Consider the following 20,495-nt stretch of genomic DNA (forward strand, 5'->3'; position numbering starts at 1 on the left):
GTTGCTGCTAAGCACTTCCAGCTGCTTACTTGGATTGTAAGCTCATTGAAGCAGCTCTGTCTCTTACCTTTGTTCAGTGTCTAGCAGAATGGGGCCCGAGCCGCTGGGGCCTTTAGGAGCTAATGGACTACAATGTCCTCTCACAATCAAGCCTGAAGGAACACGTGACAGAGTCAGAGAGAACCCAGGGAGAAGGATTGCCAGGTATCTGGTTTTCAACCGGAATGCCCCGTCAAAAAGGGACCCTGGTGGCTCTGGTCAGCACTGCTGACCGGGCCGTTAAAAGTCTGGTTGGCGGTGCAGCCTGCCCTGGCTCTGCGGAGGTCCTGGAAGCAGCGGCATGTCCCCCTCTGGTGCCTGTGTATAAGGGCAGCCAGGGGGCTCTGCATGCTGTCCCCGCCTCAAGCACTGGCTCTGCAGCTCCCATTGGCTGGTGCTTGGGATGTGCTCCCTGATCCCTTTCCTGCCCTCCAACCCCCTCGATCCCAGCCCAGAGCTCTCTCCTGCACCCCAAACCCCTCATCCCCAGCCCCACTCCAGAGCCTGCACCCCTAGCTAGAGCCCTCACCCCCCCCACACCCTAACCCCCTGCCCCAGACCGGTGCCCCCTTCTGCACCCATAACCACTTATTTCTGGCCCCACCCCAGAACCTGCTCTTCCAGCCCAGAGCCTGTACCCCCCTGCCACACCCCAACCCCCTGCCTCAGCCCAGAGCCCCCTCCCATACTCTGAACCCCTTGGCTCCACCCCACAGCCTGGAACCCCCTCCTGAACCCTAAACCCCCCATCCCTGGCCCCACCCAGCCCAGAGCCTGTACCCCCTCCCACACCTTAACCCCTGCCTCAGTCCGGTGAAAATAAGCGAGTGAGGATGGTGAGAGCAAGCGACAGAGGGGGGTGATGGAGTGAGCAGGGGGTGGGGCCCCGGAGGAGGGGTGGGACAGGGGGCGGGGCAAGGATGTTTGTTTTTTTGTGAATTGAAAGTTGGCAACCTCACCCAATGGCCAGTACTCTGACCCCATTAAGCTCAGATTCATAATAGTGTAAAACTAATAACAAATAGCATTAAATAGCTCCTGTGGGCCATTCTCAGTTGTGAGGGTGAAATGTAGCTGTAGGATTCTAGCGTAGTCACTTTGCCTTACTTCATTCCAGCTGGTTGGTCATAGGTGGCCGTCCATCTCTCAGAAGGATGTTCGGTGTTCCTCTAGGAATCTGCCACAGTCCCAGTGCAGGGGGCTCACTTCTGCCTTGGGTGGCTAAACATCTGTCAGCAAAGCAAGAATGTTAAAGTAGCAGTGTTATAAGACTCTCTCCTGCTGGCTGCTAGCTGTGAAAGGGAGCCGTCATCCAAGGAGGAGAGAAGGACAGATATGCAGCCTGTAGAGTAACCCATTCCCCTGGTGATCAGGAATGGAGCCTCTTAGCAAAGTTAAACAAAGCCTAGCCGCATCAGCTGACCTTGGGTAAGGGAACAAAAGGGTTTCCTACCCCAACACTGGCAGAGAATTCACTCAAATTGTTTAGCTTGTTCAGCAGGCCAGACCAAAGACAGCCCTCTCTCTTCCTCCTGAAAGTCATGCAGGGGACATTCTCCAACCCCAAGTAAATCCCATGGGGTTTGCAGCATTGGCTGGAGGGGGTCACTTAAGTTGCAGACAGACTGGAGTGAACTGGGAATAACAGAGTGCAGAAGGCAGGGAGCTTGACTGAATGAGCTTTCTCTCATAGTTCTGCAGCACCACACCAAGCCAGAGGCATCTATTTTTTGCTATCACAAACAGCTCCGGCTATTTCTGGCCCTACTGTATGAAGATACAAAAGGCATTAAATATTACTGCCACTAGATGGCAGACCGGGGCTATTACCTGAATATTAGCACATGTTTAGACACTAGGATTTCTTCCTACTCAGTAACTTACACACTTTGTAATAGCCACATAGCTGCTTCTGTCTGGTCAGTAACATGGTGCATTTCTATTGCATAGAACTATATGTTTAACCTCGCCATCTGACATAAAGTTAAATACAGCTTGTCCCTGTCCACATTTCAACATCCTCCTGTTCAACTTTGTCAGTAACACATTTCCTCAAGATTGAGTTCTAACACAAACTAACTTTCTAGTTAAAACAAGCTCTTTCAGAACAGAGTGGAAAAGCTGGCCCTGCTGATTCAGTATCTGTTCCAACGAAAAAATGGACATCAGTGGCTATTCATCTGGCATGTTTCACAAGAAATGGACAGTTCCTTCAAATATGAAACCATCCTTACGATGACTATAAGATTTTTGAAAATATTGTCCTTAGTCTATTGAGTGACTTCTGCCTTTGCAGAATTACAGCCTTTCTAAAATGCTGGTGATCAAATTTGTCCATTGGTAACAATTTTCTTGCTGTCAAGTATCAGGGGGTAGCCGTGTTAGGCTGTATCCCCCAAAACAACAAGGAGTCAGGTGGCACCTTAAAGACTAACAGATTTATTTGGGCATAAGCTTTTGTGAGTAAAAAACCTCACTTCTTACACTCCATGCATCGGAAGAAGTGAGGTTTCTTTCCCCCCGGAAGCTTATGCCCAAATAAATCTGTTAGTCTTTAAGGTGCCACCGGACTCCTTGTAATTTTCTTGCTATGTATTTGCTTTACATCTTTACAGCTCCTTCTCCTCAATATGCAGCTGTTTTGAAAGGCAGAGAAAGGATTTATGATCATCCAGTATTTTCTGTCTTTTAAACAGCTTTCTAAATATGCTATATTTAATTTCAACTGTGTAGCTAAAGAATCACTTACACTGATTTCTCTTAACCAACTTTGTTACAAGAGAGCTTTTGAAATAGCAAATAATCATAGAACTGGAAGGGACCTCAAGAGTTCATCTAGTCCAGTCCCCTTCACTCAAGGCAGGACTAAATATTACCTAGACCATCCCTGACAGGTATTTGTCCAACCTGCTCTTAAAAATCCCCAATTATGGAGATTCCACCACCTCCTTAGGCAATTTATTCCAGTGCTTAACCACCCTGACAGTTAGGAAGTTTTTCCTAATGTCTAACCTAAACCTCCCTTTCTGCAATTTAAGCCCATTGCTTCTTGTCCTATCCTCAGAGGTTAAGAAAAACAATTTTTCTCCCTCCTCCTTGTAACAACCTTTCATGTACTTGAAACTGTTATCATGTCCCCTCTCAGTCTTCTCTTCTCCAGACTAAACAAACCCAATTTCTTCAATCCTCCCTCATGGGTCATGTTTTCTAGACTAGGGGTGGGCAAACTACGGCCCACGGGCTGGATCTGGCCCCTCAGGGCTTTAGATCCTGCCTGCAGGATTGCCCCCCGTGGCGCCGCGGGCCCCACGCCACTCTCAGAAGCGGCTGGCACCACTTCCCTGCTGCCCCCGGAGGGCGGGGGGGCCGCAGAGGGCTCCGTGTGTTGCCCTTGCCTCCAGGCACTGCCCCCCGCAGGTCCCATTGGCTGGGAACGGGGAACTGCAGCCAGTGGGAGCTTCGGGGAGGTACCTGGAGGTGTGGCAAGGGTAGCGCACGCGGAGCCCTCTGCCTCCCCTCTCCCAGGGGCCGCAGCACTTCCTGGAGCGGCGTGGTGTGGGGCCAGGGCAGGCATGCAGCACCGGGCCAGAGCCCAAACCTCTCCTGTACCCCAACTCCCTGCCCTAAGCCCCCTGCCTGCACCTCACACCCCTCCTGCACCCCAGCCCCCTGCCCTGAGCCCCCTCGTGCACTCCACACCCCTCCTTCACCCCAACCCCCTGCCCTGAGCCCCCTCCTGAGTCCGCACCCCTTCTCCGAGCCCCCTCATACACCCTTCACCCCTCCTCTGTCCCAATCCCTTGCCCTGAGCCCCTTCCTGGACACCGCACCCCATCCCACACCTCACACTCTGTCACGCACCCCTGCCCCAGCCCTGCATACAATTTTCCCACCCAGACGTGGCCCTTGGCCCAAAAAGTTTGCCCACCCCTGTTCTAGACCTTTAATAATTTTTATTGCTCTTCTCTGAACTTTCTCCAATTTGTCCACATCTTTCCTGAAATGTGGCACCCAGAACTGGACACAGTACTCCAGTTGAGGCCTAATCAGTGCGGAGTAGAGTGGAAGAATTACTTTTTGTGTCTTGCTTACAATACTCCTGCTAATACATCCCAGAATGATGTTAGCTTTTTTTTGCAACAGCGTTACACTGTTGACTCATATATAGCTTGTGATCCACTATGACCCGCAGATCCCTTTCTGCAGTACTCCTTCCTAGGCAGTCATTTCCTATTTTGTACGTGTGCAACCGATTGCAAAGCACTCCAGTTAGGAAGAAACATTTGTCCTTATTGAATTTCATCCTATTTAATTCAGACCATTTCTCCAGTTTGTCCAGATTATTTTGAATTTTAACCCTATCCTCCAAAGCACTTGCAACTCCTCCCAGCTTGGTATCATCTGCAAACTTTATCAGTGTACTCTCTGTGCCATTATCTAGATCATTGATGAAGATATTGGACAGAACCAGACCCAGAACTGATCCCTGTGGGACCCCATTCATAATGTCCTTAGAGCATGACTGTGAACCACTGATAACTACTTTCTGGGAACGATTTTCCAACCAGTTATGCATCCATCTTATAGTAGCTCCATCTAGGTTGTATTTCCCTAGTTTGTTTATGAGAAGGTCATGCGAAAGAGTATCAAAAGCCTTACTAAAGTCAAGATATACCACATCTACTGCTTCCTCTCTATCCACAAGGCTTGTTACCCTGTCAAAGAAAGTTATCTGGTTGGTTTGACATGAATCCATGCTGACTGTTATTTATCACCTTATTATCTTCTAGGTGTTTGCTTAATTATTTGCTCCGTTATCTTTCCAGGTACAGAAGTTAAGCTGACTGCGCTGTAATTCCCTGGGTTGTCCTTATTTCCCTTTTTATAGATGGGCACTATAGTTGCCCTTTTCCAAATAGAAAGAGTGGAAAAATTAGTTTCAGAGGAAAGAATGATTTTTGGAGTGTACATTGAAATCTGCCATGAACCACCAGATGGCATACACAAGCAGTGACTTTGTATCTGTGAATTGCAGCTTCAGATTGGAGCAATTACTGGGAGCTAAGAAGGCCCACTGATATCTCGAAAACCCTCTTAAGACAATTAACCAAATTCAGGGCTTGTGGAACTGAATAGTAGAGGGTCACACGCTTTGTTGCTTATGTAGGAGAGCTCTATGTCAGATGAGGTAGAGCAGTATATATTGAGCTGCTGCTTGTGATATTTGTAGGCAGCAGCAGAGGTGCCAGAGATTCCTCTTCCAGCAGCACCAAAAGGGCACAGTAGTGGTGTGGTCACCCCGCTCCAGCCCTGAAGGGGTTAAAGCAGACCTGGAGAGGGCTGTGTTGGGGAAAAGCTAGGCTGATTGGGGAAGCACCCACCAGCGGCGGTTCCAGGCACCAGCGCACTAAGCGCGTGCCTGGGGCGGCAAGCCGCGGGGGGGCGCCCTGCCGGTCCCTGCGAGGGCGGCAGTCAGGCTGCCTTCAGCGGCATGCCTGCGGAGATCCGTCGGTCCTGCGGATTTGGCGGTAATTCGGCGGCGGGTACGCCGAAGCTGCGGGACCGACGGACCTCCTGCAGGCGTGCCGCTGAATCCACGGGACTGGGAACCTCCCTCAGGCAAGCCGCTGAATCTGTGGGACCGGGGATCTCCTGCAGGCAAGCCGCCGAAGGCAGCCTGCCTGCTGTGCTTGGGGCGGCAAAAAAGCTAGAGCCTCCCCTGGCAGCCATAGCTGTGGCCACGCCCCAATCAGGCCACAGCTGGCCCTATAAGAGGGCTGAGGGCCAGAGGCTGAAAAGAAGCTCTCTCTCTAGCTTCTTGAGAGAGAGAAGGACCTGGCTGTCTGCGAGAGAAGGGTACCTGAGGTGGAGCAGTGCTGGGGAAGGGCAGAGGGAGCTCCAGCCTGGAAAAACCCCAGGCTGCAGGCCTTGAAAAGGGCCTAAAAACGGTACTGGGGCTGCAGAGGGGCAGCCCAGAGATAGACAAAAGCAGCAGGTCCTAACCCCCTTGCCGATGATGGGTGGTTTACAGACTGCAGTCTGCCCCAGTGAGTGGGGGCTAGATAACAACTGGCAGTAGCCACTGAGGCAAGGTGGGTTTAGAGGGTTGGGGTTCCCCAGGGAGGGGAGACCCAGAGTGTGGGGGTACTGCTGGGGGGCAGAATCCTAACACAGAGGGGCAGGTGAGACACCGGCCCGCAGAAGGTGTTCCGGGCTAGAAGAGCTAATTCCCAGGACGACCAGCAGGAGGTGCCGTGCCGGTGAGTCTTTGCACCGCTACAGGCACTCTGTGGGCCTGGGTTTTTTCTCCCACTCTCACTCCAGTACCAATCAGAGTCTTCCATTTTCCACTAAATCAACAAGGTTTTGCCGTCTGACCCCAAGAACAGTTTCTGGAGGCTCATCGCCACAGCCCTGCAGGCCAAACCTTATGTGGCTGCTAAGAAGACGGCAGAACCATCTGTTGCAGGCAGGTGGTGGGAGGGGCAGGAATGCAGCCTGTGCCCTGTATCTGAATGCTCTGCCTTCCTAGAGTGATGGTCTCCTGAGGATCTCAAGCAGTACACTTTGATTACCCTTCTGCTCCCTCTCTGTCCCTGAACTCATGGCCACCCAGGCTTGCAACCTCTATGTTACCGTTTACTCCCCCATGTTCCCCTAATCCAGGCTGCCATTCGGTCCTCTCTTCCCCATTCTTTCCCCCGCCCACCTCCCACAAAACCAAGGCAAAGAGCAGGGGAATCTCACTCCTTGACTCCTGTAGCTGCCACCTCACTGCCTCCGCCCTCAGTCCAGCCACAGTGCTGCAGCTAAAATAGTCTTCCTCTCTGCCCATGTCACTCACTCCTCCTGATCCCTGTGCTGCCCTTCCTGTGCCGCCTGCATCAGTTAGGCTTCTCCTCTCCTGGGGGGCCCTACCCAGGTCTGTTCCTGCTTACATCTCCTCCTGCTCAGCCCACGCCTGTCTCCTTACCACCCCTTGGGAACCTTCTCCCCATCACTTCTATGCTGCCCCTTCTGCATACAACAGCCTCTCCCTTCTTTCCTGCTGTTATGTGATCTCCCACTCCTCCTCCTCACCCCTCCAAATAGCGACTTCTCTGAGATCCCTGCACAGCCCTTGTGTGAGCTCTGTGGGGCCGAATTGCTCCCACTGGGACTGCGCTGGGTTGTAAGCTCCTTGGGGCAGATGGTGTTTATGTGGCAGCTAAAGCTTCTCCAATGCAGCACTGCTGGTACAAACATCTCTGCCACTTCCACATTACAAACAGCCATCAGCAGTGCTGGCACTAGCCCATTGAGGGCCGTACGCAGGAATATTCCCCGCCCCTCCGCCAGGACTAAAACAGGCAAGTTGAGCACAGGGCCTCATTTTGCCCAGTCAACATTTGAAAACATGAGGAAACTGCTTCTCTAAGATACTAGAGATGCAGAAGATACTACATAATGCAATAGGAGTGACATACTGGACCAAGCGTAGGGACAAGAGGAAGGAGTTTGCCTGCCTCCCTGTGTGACCTTGGGCAGATGACTTAAGCACTTGGTGCCTCCATTTTCCCCTCTGGAAGGTGGGAATCATCATCATCATCATCTCCTTTTTCCTTGGCCAAGGTTGGGTAGGGCCAAGGCTATGAGTAGACGACATTGGCAGAAGACTGACATTGCAGTGTGGTACAGTAATCATTAGTGGGTGCCAAATACAATGATTTGACCAGGTTGCTAGAATCACCCTGTGCTGACTGTCTAAAATTGCTCTCTAGGAGGAGTGCGTGGAGAGAGAGGCCATGGATGTCCAAGGAGACAGTGGTATAACACAGTATAAAAAACATCCAGGCAGTCCCGCAACAGATTCAGAACAGAGGTGGATGGAATCTGCTCATAACCTAAGATATAATTATACTTACCCATATTCATAAAGTGCTTTGAGATCTATGGATGAAACAGTACTATAAGTGCAAACTATTATCTTGTATATCCCCATGCAAATGTAGGATTGTTCCAAACTGTACATAAACCAGTGTTTAAATATTCTAATGGATAAGGTTTCTGCCACCTCCTCTGAGAGACTCTTCCACAGCATAACCGATGTCCTCAAAGTTTTTCTGTTCCATTTAGTTTCTGTTTAAAAAGGAGCCAAATTATTAATGTCTGAAAACTGGTCCTCTGCATATTCAGACACTATTGCCTCATGCTTGCTCTTATCATCATAACACCATATCCTCAACTGGGATTAAATGGCTAGGCTGATGAGAAATATTCCTGGTGGAATTCAGTATAAAGCTCAGCATGGGATGCTCTGATGTATTCTTTTTACTTCACCAAACTGCTATAGTTTTGTGAATATGCTTGGAATCAGGATTCTTTAAACTGAAAATGTCTGTTTCAGACAGAATTTTAGTCCAGAACAATCCTGTTTTCAAGGGAAAGTCTTGTAACTCTTCAAGTTTCAAATTGTGAAATTTCAAGTTGATGGAGAATTTCAAAACATTGCCTCCTTCAATTCAAAAACTGTTATTTTTCTGAAAAATTAAGGAAAAACAAAAATCTTAGTTGTACAAAATGGCCTTGAATTAAATTGCAATTTTTTATGACAATTCAGAAATTGTTTGTATACAGGAGTGAGAACCTAGAAAAACTCACCTGCCATTCTAGTGTGGTCTAAAATTTAAATATCCTGTAGACTTCTATTCAAAAGTGTCCATGTCCTTATTCATATTGAGGCAACATGTTGTCCAGCAGTACAAATAAAATGATAGGGCTTAGTGAGCTGAGCATAGGTCCAAAACTTAGAGGTATCCAGTGAAGGACTAAGAGCTAGGAGTTCCTAAACTCTGATCTTGGCTCTGACGCTGACTTCCTCTACAGTCAAGCCAAGTTTAAGTATTCTAAAGTGTCCAGTAACATAGGATGCTTGAATTGAGACCCAGAAATACCACCTAAAATTAGTGACCACTCTGGAAAATGTTGCCCTTAGCCTTTCTGCCTGAGTTTCACAAAACTAAGAGAATGCCTCTGAAGAGGGTTGTGAATATCCATCATTTAATGATGGGAAAAGATTCTGAAGATCAAAAGAAAATAGATATTGCTAGTGCCAACCACTATTAATGAATTAAAGAGCTAAAATATATGGGAACTTCAAATTCTGTTTTTTTTGTTAGCTTCTGCCACATCTTTGTAGTAATTATTAAAAAAAAGAGAGAGAGAGAGAGAGGGAAACTGACTATTCCCTGCTGCCCGTGTATTTACATTTATTTGGAATCTACTGTCAGTGCTAAGCATTGAATTCCTCCTTTTTCTTCTGGAAGTCAGAATGAAAAAAAAGTCACAATTTTTGGAAGTCTCTGATACGTTCCAGAGACTAGGGGAGGTGTCAGTAAACATGTGGTGACAAAGCCAACCAAATCCTGTCCCAGTGTACCTTGCATGGACTGAACCTCTGCCAATGACTTAGCCTTGTTTCCACACTGCCACTGATCTGTCTCCCAGCTGAGAGGAAAGTCTGTATCTTAAAGTTTCCCTTCACAACTCACTTCCCATCCTGGTGTTTGCCTTTAATCTTTACTTAAACAGGAACCTGAACCTGAGCCTGAGCTTCTTGGCTAGTTCTGAGCTTCATTCTGCAGCATCCCTCCATTCTCTTAATATTATACAATATCGAAAGGGTTTAATCCCCAGATAAACAATAGGTCCTAGCAATCCCCATCACTAACTCTAGGTAACATTTCTCAATTGCATTCCTATACCCCTAAGTGATGGTCTGTTATGTGACTTTCAGCCAAGAATGGTGCATTTTGACAGCTGTCTTGTAAAACCCCTGCCTCCTAAGGGGCTTACAGTGGAAGTGGGGACAGACCTTCACAGCAACGTGGCATGAACACGCTTTCTTGAATGGAGCGATATGTGCACCTCAGAGCACTTCTTTTTTCACAGCTTAGCCGTAGTCTATCATCTTGGAGAACAAATGCATCTTTCATGGAACAATCCATGGCTTCAGCTGCAAACAATGATTTGTCTTTTGCTAATGCAGCCTTCACATTTCATACGCAGTATGTGATTACGTACACACTTGATACCTAGCTTTAATTGATGCCAAGGGTTGTCCTAAGAGCTATGAAAAGGTATTTTCTCCTTGCGATCTGCTGCCTCTATAAATCATTCACCCTTAGCTCCTAACCTTACATCCGCATGCTTCTTGTAACAGTTAGCTAAGGCTTTGTTTGCCCAGTCATAATATTTGGAGTTCTTTGAACAGAAAGCTGCTGTGTTGCAAAATGTAAAAATAAATAAAATAAATCAATAAAAAAATTCTATACAATGACAGCTTCAAATATAAATCTACTGCTGGTTGAATCCACAGGCTGAGTTACTATACTCTGGGCTCTTTGCTTCCCTGCAGTAATTTAAGTGAACGGGAACCAGGAACTGTGGATCTTGGGGCATATGCCTCCCCTTTTCCAAAATACAGAAGCCCCTCCATGGGTTGGGTTCTAGGTGATTTGGGAAGGGCAACTGGTTTGAAAAATTCCCTTAAGGTAATATGTATAATGTTAGAAACCTCTGTATTTAGCAGAGAAAGGTATAACATGAGCCAATGGCTGTAAATTGAAGCTAGAGAAATTCAGACTGGAAATATGATGTACATTTTTAAGTGAAAGTAATTAACCAATGGAGCAACTTACCAAGGGTTATAGTGGATTCTCCATCACTGACCATTTTTAAATCAAGACTGGATGTTTTTCTAAAATATATATTCCAGGAATATTTGGGGGAAGTTCTATGACTTGTTTTGCACAGGAGGTCAGATTAGATGATCACAATAGTCCCTTCTGCCCTTGGAATCTATGAATAGGGGGAAATTATATTTTACCTTTGAAGGGAGATTCAACAATCTAATACATCTTTACCATTTCTCAGTACTGCTGTACTGGCACCATAGTGAAAATTGATGGCTAACAAAATGAGACTATCTAGTAGTAATTAAAATTGTGTTATCTTTGCAACCATAGCAAAATTTTATCTTAGTCCTTAAGGATCTGGAACATCTTGCATTGTATATTCCTTTTACACTCTGAAGAATTGGGCTCAAAGGTCATTAAAGAATATAATGGAGCTGAAGAATGAATGTATTCTTTTAAAGCAAAATGTATTTTTAGAAATTAATCAGTTCTGCTAGCTGCATTAGTCCTTGTAAAATAATACTGGCAAACCTACCCGAAGAATCCTGTTTGCTTTGCCTATATATTATCTATATGGAGGGTATTAACAACTCATGACATTGAGATCTTTTTTCTGTGCCAGTGGGAGCTTGAGCCCCCGCACCCACTCCACTCCTATGCTAAAGTCTCCGCCCTAACTCTGCCCCTCCTGGACCCCTCCCCAAATCTCTGGCCCCACCTCCTCCCCCAAGTGCGCCGCGTTCCCCCTCCTTTCCCCTTCCTCCCAGGCTTGCCGTGCAAAACAGCTGTTTCGTGGCGCACGTGCTGGGAGGGAGGGGGGAGAAGCAGGATGTGGTGGTGCGCTCAGAGGAGGAGGCGGAGCAGAGGTGAGCTGGGGTGGGGAGGCGGGGCGGGGAGCTGCCGGTGGGTGCAGCGCATCCACCAATTTTTCCCTGTGGGTGCTCCAGCCCCGGAGCACCCATGGAGTCAGTGCCTATGTTAAGTGATATCCAAAACTTTATTGAAAATCTAGGGAAATTTGCCCATTGAATAATGTGGCAGGAGAAACAACAAAGGCAATTAAGGGCAGGGAAACAAGGAATGGTGAATGGATAAGCCCCAGGAAGTGAGGCAGGATGGACTAGTGGCTAGGGCACTGGCCTAGTCATTGGGAGATGTGGGTTCAAATTCCTCCTCTATCGCAGACTTCCCATGTGACCTTGAAGAAGTCCCTTAGTGTCTCAGCTCCCCAAACAGAAGGGTACTTTTCTCTCTCTCAGGGACATTGTGAGGATAAAAATGGTAAAGATTGTAAGGTATTCAGATACTATAGTAATGAGAGCTATATAAGCACCTTAGATAGATAGAGGAGCACTGGCAAAGGCTGTACACTCTCTATGAAAGGTCCAGTCCCAGCAGGGTGGATTCCATTTTTAATTATAGTTCCTACATTGGGGTGTAAATCTAGGACTGCGTGCCATCATCAGTCCACAGCAGATCTCCCACTGATGCCAATAGGAGGCTGCATAAAGATCAAGGCTAGATGGCAGCCATTATCTAATAATTAAGCTTTTAATTATTACATATAAATCATGTTCAATAATTACCCCATGGGAAAATAGTCTCACCTCTAAGAGAACTGCTATTCCTGACCTTTGCTTCTTTTCCTTCTCCATCTTCCTTTCTGTTACTCTCGTCCTTCCCCACCTGTGCTTATGCTTTGGTCTTCCCTGTGCATTCTACACTAACCCCCAGCAACTGCTGATTTGCCCCTTGTGGGTTCCCTTCATCTCTGTTCTGTTGGCTAAAATAATCAGTGATTAAATAGTTAATGCAGAGGTGTAAAATGTCATCATTTGGCTTTAGGATCAACATTCCAATGAGAATGGGGATTAGCAAATAGTATACCATAGAGTCGTGGTTGCAGCTGCCTGCAAACTCAGGAAAACAACGGTTGATTCACATTTGGAAGCTTTTCTTTGTAACCATGAGGGCTAGAAACTTTCTTTAAAATCAAAAACTTAGATTCAGCAAAATCTGAAAATGTGTGTGGGCCATGTAAATACATCATGTGGGCCCCTGGCTGGGTATTTGATGCAGGGCATTCTCAGAGACTCATAGGCCAGAAGGGACCATTGTGATCATCTAGTCTGATCTCCTGCTCATTGCAGGCCACAGAACCTTACCCATCCACTCCTGAAATAGACCTATAACCTCTGGCTGAGTTACTGAAGACCTCAAATCACGATTTAAAGACTTCCGGTTACAGAGAATCCACCATTGACTCTAGATTCATACCAAAAGTGACCCCGTGCCCCATGCAGCAGAGGAAGGTGACCCCCCCTCCCCGGGTCTCTGCCAACCTGATGGGGAAAATTCCATCCCAACCCCAAAGATGGTGATCAGTTAGACCCTGAGCATGTGGATGAGACCCACCAGCCAGACACCTGGGAAAGAATTATCTGTAGTAACTCAGAGCCCTCCCCATCTAGTGTCCCATCTCTGGCAGTTGGGGTTATTTGCTACTAGCAATCACAGATGGGCCAAATGCCATTCTAGGCAAGCTATCATACCATCCCCTCCATAAACTGATCAAGCTCAGGCTTGAAACCAGTTAGGTTTTTCCCCCACGGCTCCCCTTGGAAGGCTGTTCCAGAACTTCACTCCTCTGACAGTTAGAAACCCTTGTTTAATTTCAAGCCCTTTAAAGGAGGCTACAGACCAGGCATGGCCCTGATCTTGCCTGAGCCTCAAACCAGGGAACTCTGTGAGGTGTTGTTTTCAAGGGGAGACTAGATAGCAATGCATGCTAGGGAAGGCCATAATAATCACCTCCCTTATTCTCAATAAGAGGGAGGCTGGGAGGGAGAGGGGGAGAGACAAGAATAGATTTAAACAAGATATTTCTGTAACTAATGAGGTCCTACTGTGAGGAGGCATTAGAGATCTTGAGGTACTTCTTGTAAGAGCAGGACTTAGCCCCAGGGGCCACAATGTTCTTATTGTCCTCCTTGGTGTGCACCGCTTGGCTACCATTCTTCACTACGGAGGTGGCTATGTTTCAGTGTGTTGTGTGGTTATAGTTGTGAAGTGCTTTGGGAGGACCGGGGCTGTGTACAATCATTTCATTTTTTTTGTGGTCACTCCCTGTGTGTCACTTTTTTGTATTACCATAGCACCTGGCAGCCCCAGTTATGACCCCATTGTGCTAGGCGCTGTACAGACAGAACAAAAAGACTCCAAGCAGGATTTACGAAGGCTGAACATATTTGCTGAAAGAAATAAGTGACCCAAGTGCTAAACCCGTGACTCTTTCTACCAGGCTTTTGTGTGTGCCATGTGATCAGGAACTGGGAGCTAAGTGCAGAGGTTTTAGAGTTTAGAGCAGAACCTGAACTCAGAGCAGGCTGAACTGGAACAGAAAAGCTCATGTAGTGCTGAGGTCAAGCTGATCAAACTGCAGAGAAAACTCCCACCTAGTGTTGGAACTGGAAAAAAATGCTATAGAAAGCAATTGAATATATTTTTTTTCTCTCTAGTGATTTCACCCTTGCAAATGCTAAACTTAGCGAGTGTCTCTCAAAGCCAGACTCTGAAAGTATGGTTTTAAAGATGAATAATGTCATGTTGGGGTTCTTTGTACAGTTGAAAAAGGAGCTGAATTAATCACTTTCCCATTGGCCATGAAGCCATGCTAATGACTGAGGCCATTTGCCACATACTTAAAGACTCACAGCTTAAAATGTGTCCTGTTTAATTACATACTAAAATTGCAATACCCCATTTAAAGCTGAAGCTGGGTTCACGTAATCCACTCAATTTAAATTACATCTCAAGTATTCTGTTGGGCTTTAATATGCACAGAATAAACACTGCAACTAATGACCAGATGGGCTCTTTTACCAACATTACATTTTTGTCTGTATTTATGAGATTATTCAGTCAGTTTGGCTTAATATGACTAGATTACATTATAATATATATAGTAACCAGATTGGAACAAATAGCAGATTTAAAAAAAAAAATACTGGTTTGAATTTTAAAGAACTTTGATTTGAACATTGTTGTGACATGTGGCACACTCAAGCAGCAGAATAAGGACAATGGACTTCAAAAAAGCACACTTTAAGAAACTCAGAACTGGTAGGTAAGGTCCCATAAGAAGAGAAATCTAAGGAAAAAAGGAATTCAGGAGAGCTGGCAGTTTCTGAAAGAGACAATATTTAAGGCATAACAGCAAACTATCGTGATGCAAAGGATAGAGAGGAAGAGGCCAATATTACTGAGGCTAGGAGCTCTTTAATTACCTGAAAATTTAAAAAGTGGAAACATGGACAAATTGCTAAGGATTAGTACCAATAAATAAATAAAGCACAAACATGTAGGGGCAAACTCAAATTCTGAGGCACAAAATAAGTTACACCTAGCAAGGGACATAAAAGGCAATAAGAAGAGGTTCTATAAATACATTAGGAGCAAGAGAAAGATGAAGGAAAGTGTAGGTCCTCTACTTAGTGGGGAAGGAGAGCGAATAATGGATGACTTCTGGAAGGCTGAGTGTGTTAATGCCCATTTTGCTTCAATCTTCACTAAAAATGTTAAGTGTGACCAGATGCTTAACACAATTAATATTAAAACAAGGGGGAAGGATCACAAGCCAGAATAGGGAAAGAATATTCAGATAAGTTAGATGTATTCAAGTCAGCAGGCCTGATTAAATTTAACCTTGGGTACTTAAAGAACTAGCTGCACCAATCTTGAAACTGTTAGCAATTATCTTCCAGAAGACATGGAGGATTGGAGAAGAGTAAACGTAGTACCTATCTTTAAAAAGAGGAACACAGAGAACCCAGGGAATTAAAGACTAGTCAGCCTAACATAGATACCTGGAAAGACACTGGAACAAATTATTAAGCAATCAGTTTGTAAAGACTTTGAGGATAATGGGGTTATAAGTAACAGCCAACATAATTTTGTCAAGAACAAATCATGCCAGACCAACATAATTTCCTTCTTTGACAGGGTCACTGGCCTAGTGGATGGGGGCAGGTGAAGATGTGATATCTTGATTTTAGTAAGGCTTTTGACAATGTTCCATATGACATTTCTCATAAACAAACTAGGGAAATATGGTCTAGATGGAACTGTAATAAGGTGGATGCACAACTGGCTGAAAGAGCATACTCAGAGAATAATTATCAATGGTTTGCTGTCTAGCTGGGGGGACATAACTAGTGGAGTCTCTCAGGAATTTGTCCTGCGTCTGGCACTAGTCAACATTTCCATTACTGACTTGGATAATGGAGTGGAGAGTCTGCTTATACAATTTGCAGATGACACCAAGGGAGGGTTGCAAGCACTGTAAAGGACAGGACTTGAATTCAAAATGACCTTGACAAATTGAAGAATTGCTCTGAAATCAATAGGATGAAATTCACTAAAGAGAAGTGCTAAGTACTGCTACACTTATGAAGAAAAATCAAATGCATAACTACAACATGGGGAATAACTGGCTAGGCACAGTACTATTGCAAAAAAGGATCTGGGGGGTTATAATAGATCACACACTGAAGATGAGCCAAAAATGTGATGCAGTTGCCAAAAAGGCTAATATAATTCTGGGGTATATTAACAGGATTGTCATACATAATACCTGGGAGGTAATTGTCCAGCTTCACTTGGCACTGATGAGGCCTCAGCTGGAGCACTGGGACCAGTTTTGGGTGCCACACTTTAAGAAAGATGTTGACAAATTGGAGAGAATCCAGAGGAGAGAAACAAAAAAGATAAAAGGTTTAGGAAACCTGACTTGTGAGGAAAAGTTCAAAAAACAACAACAACTGGGAGTTTTAGTCTTGAGAAAAGAAGACTGAGGGGGGGATCTGATAAGCCTTCCAATATGTTAAGGGCTGTTATAAAGAGGACAGTGATCAATTGTTCGCTGTGTCCACCAAAGGTAGGACAAGACAAGAGGCAATCGGCTTAATCTGCAGCAAGGGAGATTTAGGTTAGACATTAGGAAAAACTTTCTAACTGTAAGGGTAGTTAAGCTCTGGAACAGGCTTCCAAGGGAGGTTGTGGAATTCCCCATCACTGGAGGTTTTAAAAAACAAGTTAGACAAACACCTGTCAAGGATGGTCTAGGGATATTTGGCCCTGCCTCAGCACACAGGTAAGGACTAGATGACCTCTCGAGGTCCCTTCCTGCCCTACATTTCTATTCTTTTGTATTTGCTTCCAGCAACATTCAAGTGCTGAAGTTTGACTTGTGAAAACACACACAAAGCAAAATTGTAGCTCAAGTCTTGCACATTTGCTAAAAGTTAATGTTTATTGTATTGCATATTTAATTCTAATTTTTGTTTGCTAAGGAACATTGTGAGAATTGCCAGTTTTATAATCTAATATTCAATTGAGAGGCTAATTTTTAGTTGTAGAAATTATTCAGTCAGGGAACAGAAACATGCCACGTAATTAACCAACATAGCAAAAGCTGTGAATTGGATAGTTGAGTGTTCACAGTTTGAATGCTCTGCAGCCCAAGAATTAATCACTGAGTGAATTCGTGAATAATTTTGCATGATAAGTACCTTCTAACATTCTTAAATCTGTTCATGGATAATTCATGGATAAAAGAGTGAAATTTGTCAAATTATTTATTATTCACTTATCTTTAGTTGTAACCAACTCAGATTAAGGGGCCTCAGCCTAGGGGAAAGGCATGACAAAAGCCAATGGTTGAAAGTTAAAGCCATTCTGTTAAAGCCACAAATTTTTTAACAGTGATGGCAAGTAACCATTGGAACGAACTGTCCAGGGAAGTGATGGATTCTCTGTCTCTTGAAGTCTTCAGATCAAGACTGGATGCCTTTCTAGAAGATGTGCTCTAGCCAAAAAAGTTATTGTGCTCAATACAGGGTAACAGGGTGAAATGCTATGGGGGTCAGATTAGATCTAATGGTCCCTACTGTACAATACTGTGTTATTTTATTTTAATGGAAAGGACTGATGGTTCAAATCCTGTAGGTTCAGGCCCAGAAGATGCTAATATGGACAGCACATATGATATGTTTCCAGTAACTTTTTATATCCCTTGTGGCATTATAGCTAAAACAATGATAGTACATACTACTTCCAACAAGAATAATGGAGACATAATTGAGGACTGGGGACTTGCAAAGTATGATAAACTGGAATTTGTCTGGGTAACGGGGAGTGAGGGAATCTGTGATGTCCACCAAACATCTGTAAATCTTATTAAACTACATGTCACAAAAGTGGTGTTTGCTACAGATCATCTGACTGTGCCCAAAGATTTTGCTGCAGTTGATAGCTCTGGTATAATATATGCAAGCGTGTTTCAGGAGGAAGCCAGGTTTCAGGAAACGGACAGAAGTCTACACCAGGTACTTCTTCCTTCTCTATCAGAGATGAGGCCCAGATTTTCCTGCAAGTTATCCCTGGTAACTACAGCTCATTGGCACACATCACATCTCCCTGTGCCAGAAAGATGAGGCCAGCCCAGACTGGGGAAGAACTGCACATCACTCATACTAGGCTTTACTTTGCTAATCCATTGAAGGGATTCTCTTTCTTTCAAACCATTTTTTTTCTTCAGAAGTATCCAGTCTTTCAAAGAGTAAATTCTTGCCTAAAAACAACTGACACTATATTAGAGGCTTATTTAGTGACTCCCAGCCAGTATTGTAAGTCTTTGAAGTAATAGTCATTGGAATGTGTTGGAGGAATATCAAAAGCATATGTTCCTCTCTGCAGAGATACTTCCAGTGAGATGCACTTACGTCGCAAACATGACCTCCACAGTTGCCAATATTTCTTTCATCCGCTCTTTCTACTGAAAGCATATTTCATGGAGAGATCTGAGAGGTCACCTAGAGCCTAGTTCTCAGGGGCATAATCTACACATCTTCACGAGCTCGTGGTTGTAGAAAACTCTGTCACCCAAAGGCCAGTTACTGCCACCTTTCCTCCATGAGTTGCCCTCTTCATTTCAATGAAAGGTACTATTATGCAAGATACGAAACAGAATCTAGCCCTAAACAAGTAGCTGCAGGAAAACAGAGTGTTATATTGCAATGCTATTAACCACCTATAAGAATAAGTTTGTGACTCACCGACTTCACAATTCTTTGTTTTTAAAGTGCTTAGAGTTCCTCAGATGAATGGTGTTACAGAAATACAAAGTATTGTCTGATGAAAGTGAAATAGCATCCCCTCTGAATTCTGTACCATTGTGTGGCTCATCTTGTTCCTTGATCCCGTCAGGCTTATTGAGTTTCTTCAGTGTCAACAGCAATAAAACCTGTGATTTGTCCTGGAGCAACTGAACAAGTTTGTTCTTTTCTACTCAATAAGGACATATTCTTTCCTTTCACACCTAAGTGTCATCACATCTAAAGAATCACGTGAGGCCAATATCCTGGGGACCATGGGTCAGCGTTGGGGCACACTGTATGAAGGGTTCTCCAAGAAGGTAACACTACTAATGCACCCGTGGCGATCCTTTGGCTAAGTTAAGGGTCCATGACATGCTTTTGTGAGTCAACCAGATGTTGATTTTTCATCCTACCTCCCCTCCAGTCTTCTTCATTGGAACCAACAAAAGATATCCATTAAGCAATCAAACCTGGAATTCAGCACCCCACCTGACATATATTCATCTCTTCCTCTTGGTGTATTCTTTGAAGGTTTCTCTTGTACCTGCAATCACATCACACTACAATGATACCACCCCAAATTCCTTCCAATATCAGTCATCACTCCCTCACTGAGTTCCCCACGGATTCTAATATCGTCCAGTGCCCATCAGCAAACAGACAACAACTCTAAGCCTGGTATATTAAAATCCAGACCCTTCCAAAATAATTAAAGTCTTAGAGGCCATTATATGAGTTCTGATATCCTGCCTCCAAGGCTGCAGGATACCTACCACATTCTTCTCCCACTTCCCTAAAGTAGGATGCATTTGCCTTTGCAATGTGAGGATGAGATTTCAGAAACTACAGGAGTTTGCTCTCCTCTAAACAGCTCTGTTTGAAGTAGACTACTGGTCCAGGACAGACAAGGGAGATAGTATTGCGACCTTTACAGCTTTTGTTCAGAGTGAAAAGGAAAATATACAGTGACAGAAAGAATCTTGACTTTGATCGTTGCCAGTTACAGGAAATCAAAACATAACCTAATGTGGCAGGGGGTGGAGGAAAGGGGGGAGGAGGAGAGATAAAATATTGCCAGGTCAATTTCTGCGTTATTTTCCTAGATCAAAAGAGGCTTGGTAGTTTCACTTTTATTACAGTTTCCTTTTGTTTCTGTTTTTGGCTTTCTGTCCCCGTCCCTGCCTCCCCACTGCCAAAATCAATAAAATAGGATAGGTGATGCTATAAAACATTTTTTCTTAATTTCTTTTTGAATTGGGCATGTTGTTTTGCCAACTGCAGTTTTGAGCCTTTGCATTCCCAACTTGGAGTTGTGCATGTGTCACTGAAGGCAGAATCCGGCCCACACTATATCTTCACGTTTCACAGTTGTTATGTAAGGACCTGATCCTGCAAACACTGAAGCACTTGAGTAGCTTTCCTTACAGAAGTAATCCCCTGGACCCTGACATCTGTGAGTTTACTCATGTTCTTACGTATTTGCTGGAGATGACCCTAACTTGGTAATTTAATTTTAAATAACTGGATATAATTCAAATACTCATATATATATAATGTTTGAGCCACTGAAAATCCATTGCCTGCAGCTCTAAGTCTTATTTGTTTGCCAGGTTTTGAACTGACC

The 20,495-nt window shown here is 44.9% G+C and overlaps 1 long non-coding RNA gene across 1 annotated transcript in view; it reads right to left on the reverse strand.

Moving 5' to 3' along the window:
* Positions 1-7: 7 nt before the first annotated feature.
* The window catches only part of LOC120370474, a 30,327-nt gene continuing 9,839 nt past the window's right edge, over positions 8-20,495 (reverse strand). The window contains exons 2-3 of the long non-coding RNA XR_005583762.1: positions 1,147-1,268; positions 8-152 (exon numbers count right to left, since the gene is read on the reverse strand). This is a non-coding gene — a long non-coding RNA (uncharacterized LOC120370474). The remainder of the gene's footprint in view (positions 153-1,146; positions 1,269-20,495) is intronic.

The sequence above is a fragment of the Mauremys reevesii genome, linkage group 8 (assembly GCF_016161935.1).
Source record: "Mauremys reevesii isolate NIE-2019 linkage group 8, ASM1616193v1, whole genome shotgun sequence".
Lineage (NCBI taxonomy): Eukaryota > Metazoa > Chordata > Testudines > Geoemydidae > Mauremys > Mauremys reevesii.